At 44.9% G+C, this 11,838-nt stretch overlaps 1 protein-coding gene across 3 annotated transcripts in view; it reads left to right on the plus strand.

Annotated features, from left to right (window-relative positions):
- Positions 1–6,055: 6,055 nt before the first annotated feature.
- The window catches only part of Ptpra (protein tyrosine phosphatase, receptor type, A), a 147,135-nt gene continuing 141,352 nt past the window's right edge, over positions 6,056–11,838 (plus strand). For 2 of the 3 annotated variants that reach the window (XM_005380770.2, XM_005380771.2), the window contains exon 1: positions 6,059–6,133. The gene's annotated coding sequence lies outside the window, so the exon portion shown is untranslated. Of the gene's footprint in view, positions 6,134–11,838 lie in introns of all 3 variants that reach the window. The other variant, XM_013512312.1, reaches the window with a different exon arrangement.

Genomic DNA, 11,838 nt, shown 5'->3' on the forward strand with positions numbered 1-11,838 from the left:
TGTGTGTGTGTGTGTGTGTGAGAGAGAGAGAGAGAGAGAGAGAGAGAGAGAGAGAGAGAGAGAGACTGACAAAGTAGCTCTAAGCTTGAACTAGAATCAGACCCTCAGTAATCAGGGTAAACTAAGGCAAGATCTCCAGTTTGCCCTGCAGTAAGGACCAGAGCACTAATGAGAGGCATGTGACCATCTGGTTGTGGGAGTCGAAGGAGAGGCCTTTGGGAGCCCTGTCTACCCAGAGGTGAAGAGAGACTCTTGAATGATCTCTGGGCTGACAAGGATGGTCCAAAAAGAATTATGAATGGGAAACTCTCCGGCTCCACCCTATTTCCTGTGAAGGCTTCATGCCTAATAAGTAGGGCATTTTCTGGGCCCTCCTCTGTTGCCAGCCTTCACCTATACTCCAACACATCATGCCTCTCCGATGCATTGGGATTTCTTTGTCCTTTCATTGCCTTCCTTTGTCTAGAAGGAAGACAAAGGAGGAAACCAGAGTCTAGAGGGAGAGTGGGCCTCAGTAGAATTTTAGGCCTCTCCCTCACATTTCCAGGTCTGACAATACACGAAGAGAGAAGACACACAGGGCTTGGTAAAATAACATCTTTTTTTCCCCCATCTGATTTGTAAATGGAAATTTCTGAAGATCCTCCAAGAGGCTATAACTCAAACTGTAAGCCATTTGTTTTGTTTAGCATTTATTATGTCAGTCAAGAATTTTTGATGGTTTACCTCTGCTTGGCAATGTCTGGCATCAAGTGGAAGACTTAAAGGCTGGAGGTGACTTGGTAGCTGGGGCTAAAATCACCCACAGACTTGCTTACCTACATGTCTAGTTGAAGCTGGTCAGTGACCAGGACCTTAACTAGACGGGACTCCACAGCATGGTCACTGGGTCCCAAGGGCAAGCATCCCAAGAGGAACCAGGTAGAATCTGTTCTAGCTTTGGAAATCCCATGGTGTCAGACCACATTGTGTTTGTCAAGGCAGTCTCATAAACCCTTCTAACGAATTTCAAGTTGAAACAGTCCCCACCTTCTCAGAGAGGACTAGCAGCGTTCTGGGAATTGCCAGTTTTTGGAATTCCGGTTTGGAAGACTTGGAATTCCAGTTCCAAACTGGAATTGCCAGTTTTTGGAATCATTCTGGCACAGCCTGTCACCCTTCCCTTTGGAATAAGTAGACACCTCCAAGGAAAGGAAAGGATTCCCAATATTCATTGTGGCCTTTTTTTTCTCCCCAATCTTGGTCCATTAATTCCTCACTGCCCTGTAGCTGTTAATGCCTTTTAAAATGCCAGTTTTTCTAGTTCTTAGTGAAAAAGAGTTGTTATCAAACAACCCAGTCTTTCCTCTCTAGAATGGAAGACTTAACTAGTACTATTTTTTTTAATCATTTTGAGACAAGATCTCGCTATGCAGTTCAGGCTGGCCTTGAGCTCATTTTGTAGCTGAGGCTGGCCTCGATCTCAAAACGATCCTCCTGCCTGAATCTCGAGTGCTGGGATTACAGGTGTGCCCCACCATGCCCAGATTTCACCAGTACTTTTAGAATGTATTATATATGATTTTTAAAAATCTCCAAAGTGACATCACTTGTTTCCTCTACAGTGTAAACATTAAACACTATACATATGAGGGAATTTTTCACATGAATTTATTTATTTGTTTATTTTTTGTACCAGGACTTAAACTCAGGCCCTTGCACTTGCCAGGGAGGTGCTGTGCCACTGAGCTATATCTCCAGCCCACACATGAAGTTTTAAACGTGAGAAACAACTTTTAACAATGACATACTGTGATTACAACTTCATAAAAAGTGTGTGTCCATGTGAGGAAGCATTGGAAGAGTTATTTGAAAAAAGCAGTTTTGTGTATTTTTCGTAGTTAACCATTAATCCCCCCATCATTTTATAAGATCTTTCCAACATTTAACCCCATTGAAAGAATTTTTACTATAGATATCTATATAATCACTGCTTGATTCCACCTTTGACTTTTTTTTTTTTCTTTTTTGGTACTGGGAATAAAACTCAGGGCCTTGTGCTTGCCAGGCACGCACAGTGTTGCTGAGCTACATCCCTGGCCCACACCCTTGACATTTTACTATATTTGATTTATCAAATATCTGTTCCTTAATCTATTTTTCCAGCTCTGGGAATCTAACTTTAGGGTGCTGTACCACTGAGCTACATTTCCAGCCCTTTATTTTTTAATTTTTTGAGACAAGGTGTCACTAAATTGTACAGGTACAATAGGAGTTAAACTTGTGATCCTCCTGCCTCCACCTCCCTCATTGGGATTACAGGCATGTGTCACTATCCTGACCTATTTTATTTCTGATATATTTCCAAGAAAGATGCAGACATCAATATACCCATGACATTCAAAACGCATTTCATTAACTACAGATCATTATTTGTTCTCAGCTTTTTCCTTCTAAGGCAAACTACATGCAGTGAAATGCATGTATCTTAAATGTACATCTGGTTTTTGACCAAGGCATATACCTATAGTGATAAGTTAAAAATCAGAAACCCCAGCTACAGAGTCTGAGAGTTTAGCTTATTGGTAGAGCTTTTGTCTGATGCAGGAGACCCTGGGTTCAATTCCCAATACTATAAAATAAAAATCAGAATGAAGACTTTCTTTTGTTCAAGTCCTCAATTGCTCAATTGATAGTTATATTTCGAGCAGTTGTACTGCAGGCCTATGATGTTGGGTGGAGCCCAAGTGTTGGCTCAGTGGATGGGGCTAGGATTAAACTAGGAGCAACAAATTTGGGAACATTTCTTCTAGTTTAGGTTACCAGTGGTAGCCATAGCGTGTGAGGACAAAGGGTCCTATAAGACATCTCTAAGCATGGAGATTAGTGCAGAACCTGGCCTGTCTTCGTACAGAACCCCAGCAGATGACCCTTGGAGTTGAACAGTTGAAAAGCACTTGGCTCTCATTTAATTTCAGTTTTCTCTTACTGCCTTGCCCTATTTTCATTACAACTTAGGAAATGTTCTTGTTCATTTATTTGTTTATAGTCCATCTTTCCCTCTAGAATGTAAGCTTCTGAAAGCAGAAGCCTCTTCTGTCTTATTCCCTGCCGTGTCCAGCACATTGTCTGGGCTCAGTAAGAATTTGTTGAGAGAATGACTCACTGCTCCACTTACTAGATGGGGAAAGGAGGCCCAGAGAAGGGAAGTGACTTGCCTAAAAAGAAAAGAAAAGAAAAGGAGTCCTTTATTCCCATCCTGCAGCTCTCATTTTAGTCCAGTCTTTTACTCGAGACTCCTGTGACTGTTGGGGCACCTGTGGGATGGCTGACAAGTACCTGCCTGTAGGTGTGCCTTGTGGGCTGGTACTAAAATGACTGGAAGCAAAAGGGCCCACAGTTCCCCACTTCAGTGGGCCTGGGCCTGGGCCTGGGAAGGCTGCTTCCCTCTCTCAGTTCTTTCCTAAGACAGCCATTGACTGTGTGCTGATGGGAGGTAGCGGGTGGAGAGTCTAGACCATAGGTGGTGAGCCTATGATACACATGCTGCAGCGGGCTGTTTGTGTCACTGCTTTAACAGGTTTGCTATCATTGGTGTAGACACTCCAGGAGTCCAGTAGAATCGGAGTGGGCCAACTGTTCACTGGCAGGCATCTGAGAATGGGACTCCATTCTCTTCCTGTGCAAATGGTCTGCCCAGTGCTGTGCTGAACCTTCCAGGATGGATCAGCCAAGACTACCGCTCCTTGATCTGTTTTATCCCTACACACATACCACAAATGTTGTGATCGCAGTGTGCCTGTCTCATGGAGAGAGAAGGAACTAGCATTTGCTGAGAAAGGGTTACTTGCCAAGCTGTATGTGCCTGTGATTCTCAGCACAGCCCTGGGAGGTTCCAGGAAGAGTAGCAGAGGAAGGCTCAGGTCATCCAGCACTCGGCAGGGCTGGAAACCATGGGCTCTCTACCACACCCAACTGTAGCATTTTCCCACAAGTGGTAAGATCCGGGAGGGGTCCTTCATATAGTGTCAAGGATGACTACTTATTATAATAGCTATTTTCATTGTTGTAACAAATATAGGTAGCCTGCCAAACCCTTTTATGATAATATAAATGCAAATAAAAATCAAAAGTTTAGGCTAGACTTTAGACATAGACAAATTAAAACTAAACTGATGGGGTTACTGTCCTCCCAGGTACCAAAGTACTTCTGCACTCAGTTATTTTTCAGGTTAATTTTTTCATACTGGGAGTTCCATTACACGTTCTGGCCTTGCACTTTTCTGTTCGCTGTGTGTTTTTCATTCCCGATAGATGGGGTTTGGACTTCCCAGGAAATGTGACCTTGACTGGCTCCTCTGGAAGTCTGACGTGTAGAAACTGGGCAGTGGTCTCTGGGCCTTTGGGCTGGAGTGTCCGGCAGAAACATCTTGAGTCTGCCTGCTGTCTCACTGACACCTGTGTGCTGGCCCTACCCACGGGGATTGAGAGTCACAACTCCTACACAACTAGGGACTTCCCTGCCTAAAAGGGCATGGCTTGTGGAAAGACCTGACGCAACCGGTATTCCCAGGCTGTGGCTCTGGTCAGCATAGAGTAACTCCACAAACAAGGGGGGCAGGGAAGGGGTGGGGGTGCATAGAATCCTAAATTGGCGCCTCTCCACCAGGTGGTGGTGGGGACTGGAGATGGTAGGGGCATCAGCTTGAGGAATAGAGGCTAGAGCAGGTTTTTCCTTGGTGTTCCCATTGCACCTGTCCCGCCACGAAGAGTTGCCTTTGGTCACAGAACCGAGGAGGTGGGATTGGGGAGCACCAGGCTGCCTGCCGGAGAAGTTTGCTGCTACCCGCAGCCCACCTGGTGCATCGGAGACTCGGGTGTTGGATGAAGGAAGGGTCGGTCCTCCGCATCTTGCCTGCGCGCCCCTGTGCAATCTGTCACGCTGCAGACGCCTGGCTGCTCGACCGGCACGGATCACCGGATCACCGAGCGCCCGAAAAAACTCCCTGGGAACCACACCCACAATGTGTCACTTTCCACCCACTAGGACTGTGTAAATTGACTCTCCTGCAGAACCCAAGGTGCTCATCCTGGGACCCACTGCCGCCAGACTCACGGACAGACGACTTCGGGGCGCCACAGGAGAAACACGGTGGTCAGCCCTTGAAGAAGGTTCCGCGCCGCATCCCTGCTCCTGGGCGACGCACTTCTGGGTCTCTCCGCGGTTTGACAGGTTCCTTTCCGCCAGGCCTATTGCAAAAGGTAGCCCACGTACCGTGCTTCCACCCAGCTCTGGTTAGGCAGGCTCAGTACGCACATCTGGAAAGCGGAGGAGAGGTACCCACAGCTTGGGCGGGGACGGCGTGGGCTGGCTTGATGTCAGAGGGCACCCAAGAAACTAGGCCCATTCTAAGGACTTGGCAGATTCCTCTCTTCCCTCAGTGAGATCCTTCGTCCTTTAACTGCCCTGCAGCAAATGGGGAGTGGGAAGATGGGAAGGAGGCCGAATGGATCACATTTAGACGGGCGTGGAAAGATGGCATTCAGGCAGCCCTGCTGTGGCTTCTGCCTGGCCTCAGTTTCCATATCTATAAATTGGGGAAAAGGTCTCGATCCAGGGGCCTGGAACAGTAGAGAGGCGGAATGTTTTGGTGCATCTGCAGCCGGCGCTTTTGAAGTCCAGCTTATATGAGGACTGGGCTGCGGAGCGGGGGCGCCTTTCGTCGCTTGGGAGGCGCGACCCCACTCTAGGCTCGGAGCAGGTTAGGGAGTCCCGGGAGGCGCGCAAAGGCGGGGCCGGCGACGCCCTGTCGGTGTTGACCAACCAGCGCCCGCTTCTGAATAGCCAATGAGGCTGCGCCTTACAACCGAGGCCGTGTCGGGAGCGAGGCTACGGCGAGTGCGGCGCTGACAGGGACGCGCGCGCGCGCGATCGAGCTCGGACCCTGGGCCAACGCCGCCATCGCCGCCGCCCGCCCAGTCGCTCCCTCAGCCGCTTCCCCTCGCGATGAAGGCGAGGCCGCCGCCGCCGCGGGGTTCCGAGCCGCGGGCCGGGCGGCGGCCCTGAGGGCAAGTGGCGGGCCGAGACACCGCCGCGGAACCGAGGCGGAACCGCCGTCCGTGTCCCCAGCGGTCCCGCCCAGTGCTGGACAGGGTGAGTGTTCGCGGCCGGCGCCGCCCGGGTGGGCTGCAGAAAGGGGGGCGGCTCCGGGCGCGGCTGGGACCATTCCCGGGTCCCTGTTATCCAGGTGGAGCCTCTCGGGCTCCTGCGGTCAGGTCCCGCATCCTTGCGGGGGTAGGGAGGAGGGGGTACCCGGAAACGTGCCGGACAGGGCGCCGACCCCTTGGGCTGCCCAGGAACTTCGCGTGCGACCTCCTGGGGTTGGGCCGGGGCTCTGCGGTAGTTCATTCTGAAAGAAGAAACTTGGAACCGCGAGAACAGCATTTGCTCAGGTCCATTTAATGGGAGGGACGAAGAGAACGGGCCGGGAAAAATTTGCTTTTACGGTGACCAACTTTTCTTTCAATTGAAGACCCCTGCCCCCCACACACCTCCCTGGCTTCTCTTTTGCTATTCATTACCAACTGGTGAGAAGGAAAATAGGGGCTCAGAACTGCCCAGAATTTAAAATGAGCCACTTGGGAATGCAGAGCCCCTCCCTTTTTACTTCCAGTAAATACAATTTTGAAAATTATTTTATTTTTAATTTTTTGGAAAAACGGATACTTAATTGTATTTCTCGAAAATAAAAATTGTAACGGCAGAGCTGAACCTAATGTTGAAGGGTGCGTGTGTGGTCAGTGATTATATTTGTAAGATAGGAAAAGAAGATGCTTGAAATCCTCCTTGGCAGGTAGGTGAATAGCTTCACAATGCCTTTGCCCACGGTAGGGATTGCAGCTCTAAAACAGTCACATCCCCCCAGAGATCACTTGCCACCTGCTAGCTACCGAGGTGGAAGACTGACTAGGCAAGGGCGAAAATCTTTCTGCCTGGCCACTCCTTTCAAAAACACAGATTTGATGCTGTCACTTGTTTATTTAAAAACTCCCTTGTTTTCCTACTGTCCTTTTCCCATGAGATGAATAAAGCCCAAAATACCTTATCAGGGGATAAACAAGGCCCTTGACAGTCTGACCTCAACTTACTCTTTTAGCCTAATATTTCAGTTCTTTCCTTCATCTTCCTCCCTAGCCATTCAGAGCTGTGAGATTGTCCCTTCACATATTAGGAGATTTTTGCTTTCTGTGGTCCTCTTTCTTCCCATCTTAACTGTCAGGCTCCATGTCTTCTTTTCAAGCTCTTCTCACTTGAGAAACCTCAAGGGTAAGAGATGTATCTTGTTCATCTTTCCACTCTGGGAGAATTCTTCACAGTTATCTTGTAGATCCCTATCACTTTTTCAAAAGAATTTTCCACAAACATTTCCTGAAGGCCTGCTTGAAAGCATGCCCAAGACTTTTAGTACTTCTGATTCCCCATCTTCCTCTGTCCATCCCACCCAACCCCCATAAGTAATCACCAGGTGGGAACTGGCAGGTCTTATGTTCCACTGGTTTCTAATCTGCTTGACTGTCCCTGAAAGGCCAAAAGTCCTTCAGTCACTTTTCACCTTTGCCCTAAGTGGCCTGACTTACATGTACTCTAAGGGATGGTGGGATCTAAAAGGCTGTTCACTGGCTCTCTTTTAACCACTTACCTAGTAAATGCACGAAATATAGAACCAGAAAAGCAAATCCTCTAAGTATATGGGTATTCATGTGCCTTCTATTTGCTAGGTGAAGTGCTTGGGATATAAAATGAAAGTTAGGAGCTCATAGATTAACGCAGGACAGATGGACATAAACAATTACATCACAGGTGCTACTAGAGTGTAATAATAATTGCTGTTGTCTTTTATTTGCCTGTAACAGGCTGTGTAATAAATGTTTTACATGAATTCCCTCATTTAATTCTTTCAGTATTACAAAGGAGCTTATTTCTACTCTGCAGCACTGGAAACAGGCCATATGGTGGGCAGATGAAGAAATACTCAGGATTTGAATCCTGGCAGAGTCTATTTACCAAGCTTCTACCAGGCTAGGAAGGGAACAGTCCCTCTCTGGGTGGTCTGGGAAAGCTTTCCTGGGTCCTGAAGGATGCATAGAAGTTTGTGTGAGGAAGACATCACACCTAGGAAAGAGCCAGCACCACAAGAAAACTTGTAGGATTTACTGTCCTTGGGAAGCTGGGCAAAGGTTAAACATAGCTAGTTTGTGTAGGAGGGAGAGGAGTAGGAAATAAGGTCGGCTTGAGGGGCTGTATGTACTGTTAGAATTTGGGTAGGGGAGAGCCATTGGATGACTTAAAGGAGGTCAGGGACTTGGGCTGACTGGGCTTTGGAAAGGTCATTTAGGGGCATTATGGGACTCGATGCTGATACCTGTTCAATTTAGTGAGTGTACCCCACAGAGGTAGAATCACATCCTCTTATATCTAGGGGACGACATAATAGTGCTCAGTTTTGGGAAAAGATAATTAATGGATATGAGAGAAAAATTTCAGCAGTACAAAAGGACTTAACAGAGGAAAAAAAAAAAATCTCCCTTACCCTGACCCCAGATCTCCTATATGCTAACCTTCTCCCAGAGATGTGTGAAGTTCCTGGCTTCTGTTACCTTGTTTTGACATTATTCCTTTATAAATGTGTGTCTACCTATACTCCTCCCATTGTGGTACATATCTTTTAACATATTTTGGAAATCTTTGCATATTAATACTTAGTTGTTTGTTTTTTATATTGACATTTTTTCACTGTATGGCTATACAGTGAAATAAGCTGTATATCTGAGTGTATTTTTAATTAATCTTGATGTTAAACATATATTTCAAGATTTTCCTCATAGCCATACAGTAAATATTCTTGTACATACTTTGTTTTGTGCTTATGTGTAAAGTTATCAGAACAATAAATTTTTAGAGTAAAACTATTGGGCTAAATAAAGGATGTATACTTTTGTATACATTTGTTTTTAGATGTGAAACCAAATTATCACCTCTGTGAGATAATTGTACCCATTCGTCCTCTTCCCCCAAATGTGTAACTCAGTGCATCTTCACCAGAACATCCAGCAGGATCATCTGGGATGCTTTTTCATATGCCTACGTTTCTCTGCGCAGTCACCATACCCATTACCATGTGATTCTAGCCTATTTCCTTTCAATTTATGAAGGCTCAAAAGCATTAAAATAACTTGTACAAGAAGATCAGTGTTGGGTAGTTTATATTTTTGCAGCTCTGATACTTGTATTTGCCCAGTACCTTTCTTGGAGGCACTCAGCATCCATTCATGAATATTGTGGCATTATTTTTCTTCATCTTCACTGGAAAAAATGAGATGCAAGTTTGAGTTATAAGCAGGAAACTGGCCAAATATAGAATCTTATTTTTTTATTTCTAGTGCAATAACAAATAAATATTTCTAAGTGCCAAACCTGAAGTTTTGTTTTGTTTTCTTTCTTTCACTACTGGGATTTGAACTCACTAGGGCCTTCATAATGACCTACATCCTCAGCTCTCACCTCTCTTCCCTTAACCCCCTTTTAGAGAAAGCATTCTACTGAATCACTGTACTGCCCAGGCTGGGCTCACACTTCGATTCTCCTGCCTCAGCTCCCAGAGTGCTAGGATTACAAGCCTGTGCTACCACACCCAGTTTGAAGAAATTTTTTTTTTTGGTACTGGGAATTGAACTTGCCAGGCAAGCACTGTGTTGCTGAGCTGTATCCCCCGCCCTTGTTTTGTTTTTTTAGTGAGTCTAAATGCAATAAAAATAGCAATAATGTAACGAAACTTAATAAATCTGAACAACAAACACATACACCATTAAAATTTATTTTGATATATTTTCTATTGAAAAGAGAATTATTAAATGTAAAATTTACTAAATGAAGTAAATATAAAATTACATTTATGACGTAACTAAATTCTCATCCGTTTGTGTAGGGACATCCTTTTTAATAGCTTCAGTCATTATATACAGAATATTATTTTAGAATTGTCGAGAATAGAGTATATTTACTCATTTCTGTATGTTTGTTGTTTTAAGGTACAGTATAGTGTTCCATACATCCATAGCTACAGTTTACATAGTCTTTTTTTACTTTTCTTTTTACTTTTGGGGGAGCATGGCAGTAATTGAACCCATTGTGAGTCAAACATTTTACCACTGAGTCTCATCTCCAGTCATCAGATACTTTATTTTGGATTATTTTCTTGGACCTTTACTCCTTGAATCAAAGTATTAGTTTAATGCTGAATTGCTACATGTAAAGGTTGAATGAGTTTACAACATTGTCAACAATTAATGTATGTTTCCCCAGCCAGTGCTATCAGAAATAAACCTAATATTTGATTATTTTATTAATTTAAAAGAAATGTCATGGCACCTAGCATTGTTTAATTTACATTTCTTTAGGAAAGACCATTCGCATATTTAGATTTTGCAGTAAGTACAGTGCTATGATATATATCACACCTAAGAGTTAGGTAGCTAAAGGCAGCTTATGGTTGAAGAAAGACATAGTTAATAAGACAAATACTGTGAAAATTTAGAATAGGATCATGTCAGTATAAAATATGAGATACTCCAAACAAATGTACCAGACATTGTGCTAGAAGCAAGAGATACCCAAGAGTAACAGGGATGTGATGTCTGTCCTCCTGGTACTTACAGGTTAGTGCAGTAGACAGACATTAATCACTTTATAGTAATTACAGATGTGATGGATGTGATCAAAGGCGAAGGATAGGGTGTCTTGGGAGTGCCAGAGAAACTCAGCAGTTAAACAGGATTTTCAAAGGCCCTGAGCTGGGAAGAGATTTGGTAGCTCAGGGCAGCGCTTCTCTAACTTGAATGTGCACATGAACTATCTGAGAATCTTGCTGAAACACCCCACATTATTAACCAGTTCCCTGGTGAGGCAGTTGCCGGTGGTGGGTGGATCATATTTGGTGGAGAAAGATCTAATTGGGAGCTTGGTGAGCACCTGAAGCTAGTTGACCATGGTGAGCAGGAAGTGGCAGGTGAGTAACAGCTCTGTGCGTTTTAAATTCATTTAGGCAACTTAGAAAACTCAGGATTGCAAATACCCTACCCCCAAGCATTTTGATTTAATTGGTCTTCAGTAGGGCCTGAGAATGTTTATATATATGTTAACTCCCCAGATGATTTTTTTTTTTCCCCAGTATTGGAGATTGAACCCAGAGAGAGATGAACTACATCCCCAGCTCTTTTTATTTTGAGACAGGGTCTTACTAAATTGCCCAGGTTGGCCTTGAATTTGCAGTCCTCCTGCTTCAGCCTCCTGAATAGCTAGAATTATAGGTCTAGGAATACAGGCATGGGCTGTCATGTCTGGTCTCCCAGTGTTTCTGATGTATAGTCAGGACTGAAAACCACTGGACTAGAGAAGGGTAGAGGCCAGAGTTGAAGGCCCAATATACAGGTACAGATTTTGGACTTTGTGTTGAAGGCAGAGCTAATTCTTTGAAGGATTTTTAAGCAGGAGACTGAAATGATCTGACATAATTGTAAAAGTTCACTCTGTTTTGTCCCTAGTTTTCACAGTGAAGCAGATAAGACAGTTCACTGGAGTGCTGGAACAAAATTTAAAACTTCTAATTGTTTTTATCTAAAAAGTAAGATAAACCATTTAAGAGTTGTCTAAAAAGTAAGATAAACTGTTTATGAGTTGTCAGCCAAACATGGTGGCACACGCCTGTAATCCCAGCACTGGGGAGGCTGAGGCAGGAGGATCGCTGTGAGTTCAAGGCCAGCCTAGGCTACAAAGTGAGCTCAAGGCCAGCCTGAACTGCA

The sequence above is a fragment of the Chinchilla lanigera genome, unplaced genomic scaffold, assembly GCF_000276665.1.
Source record: "Chinchilla lanigera isolate Chin_1 unplaced genomic scaffold, ChiLan1.0 scaffold00014, whole genome shotgun sequence".
In the NCBI taxonomy this organism is placed as follows: domain Eukaryota; kingdom Metazoa; phylum Chordata; class Mammalia; order Rodentia; family Chinchillidae; genus Chinchilla; species Chinchilla lanigera.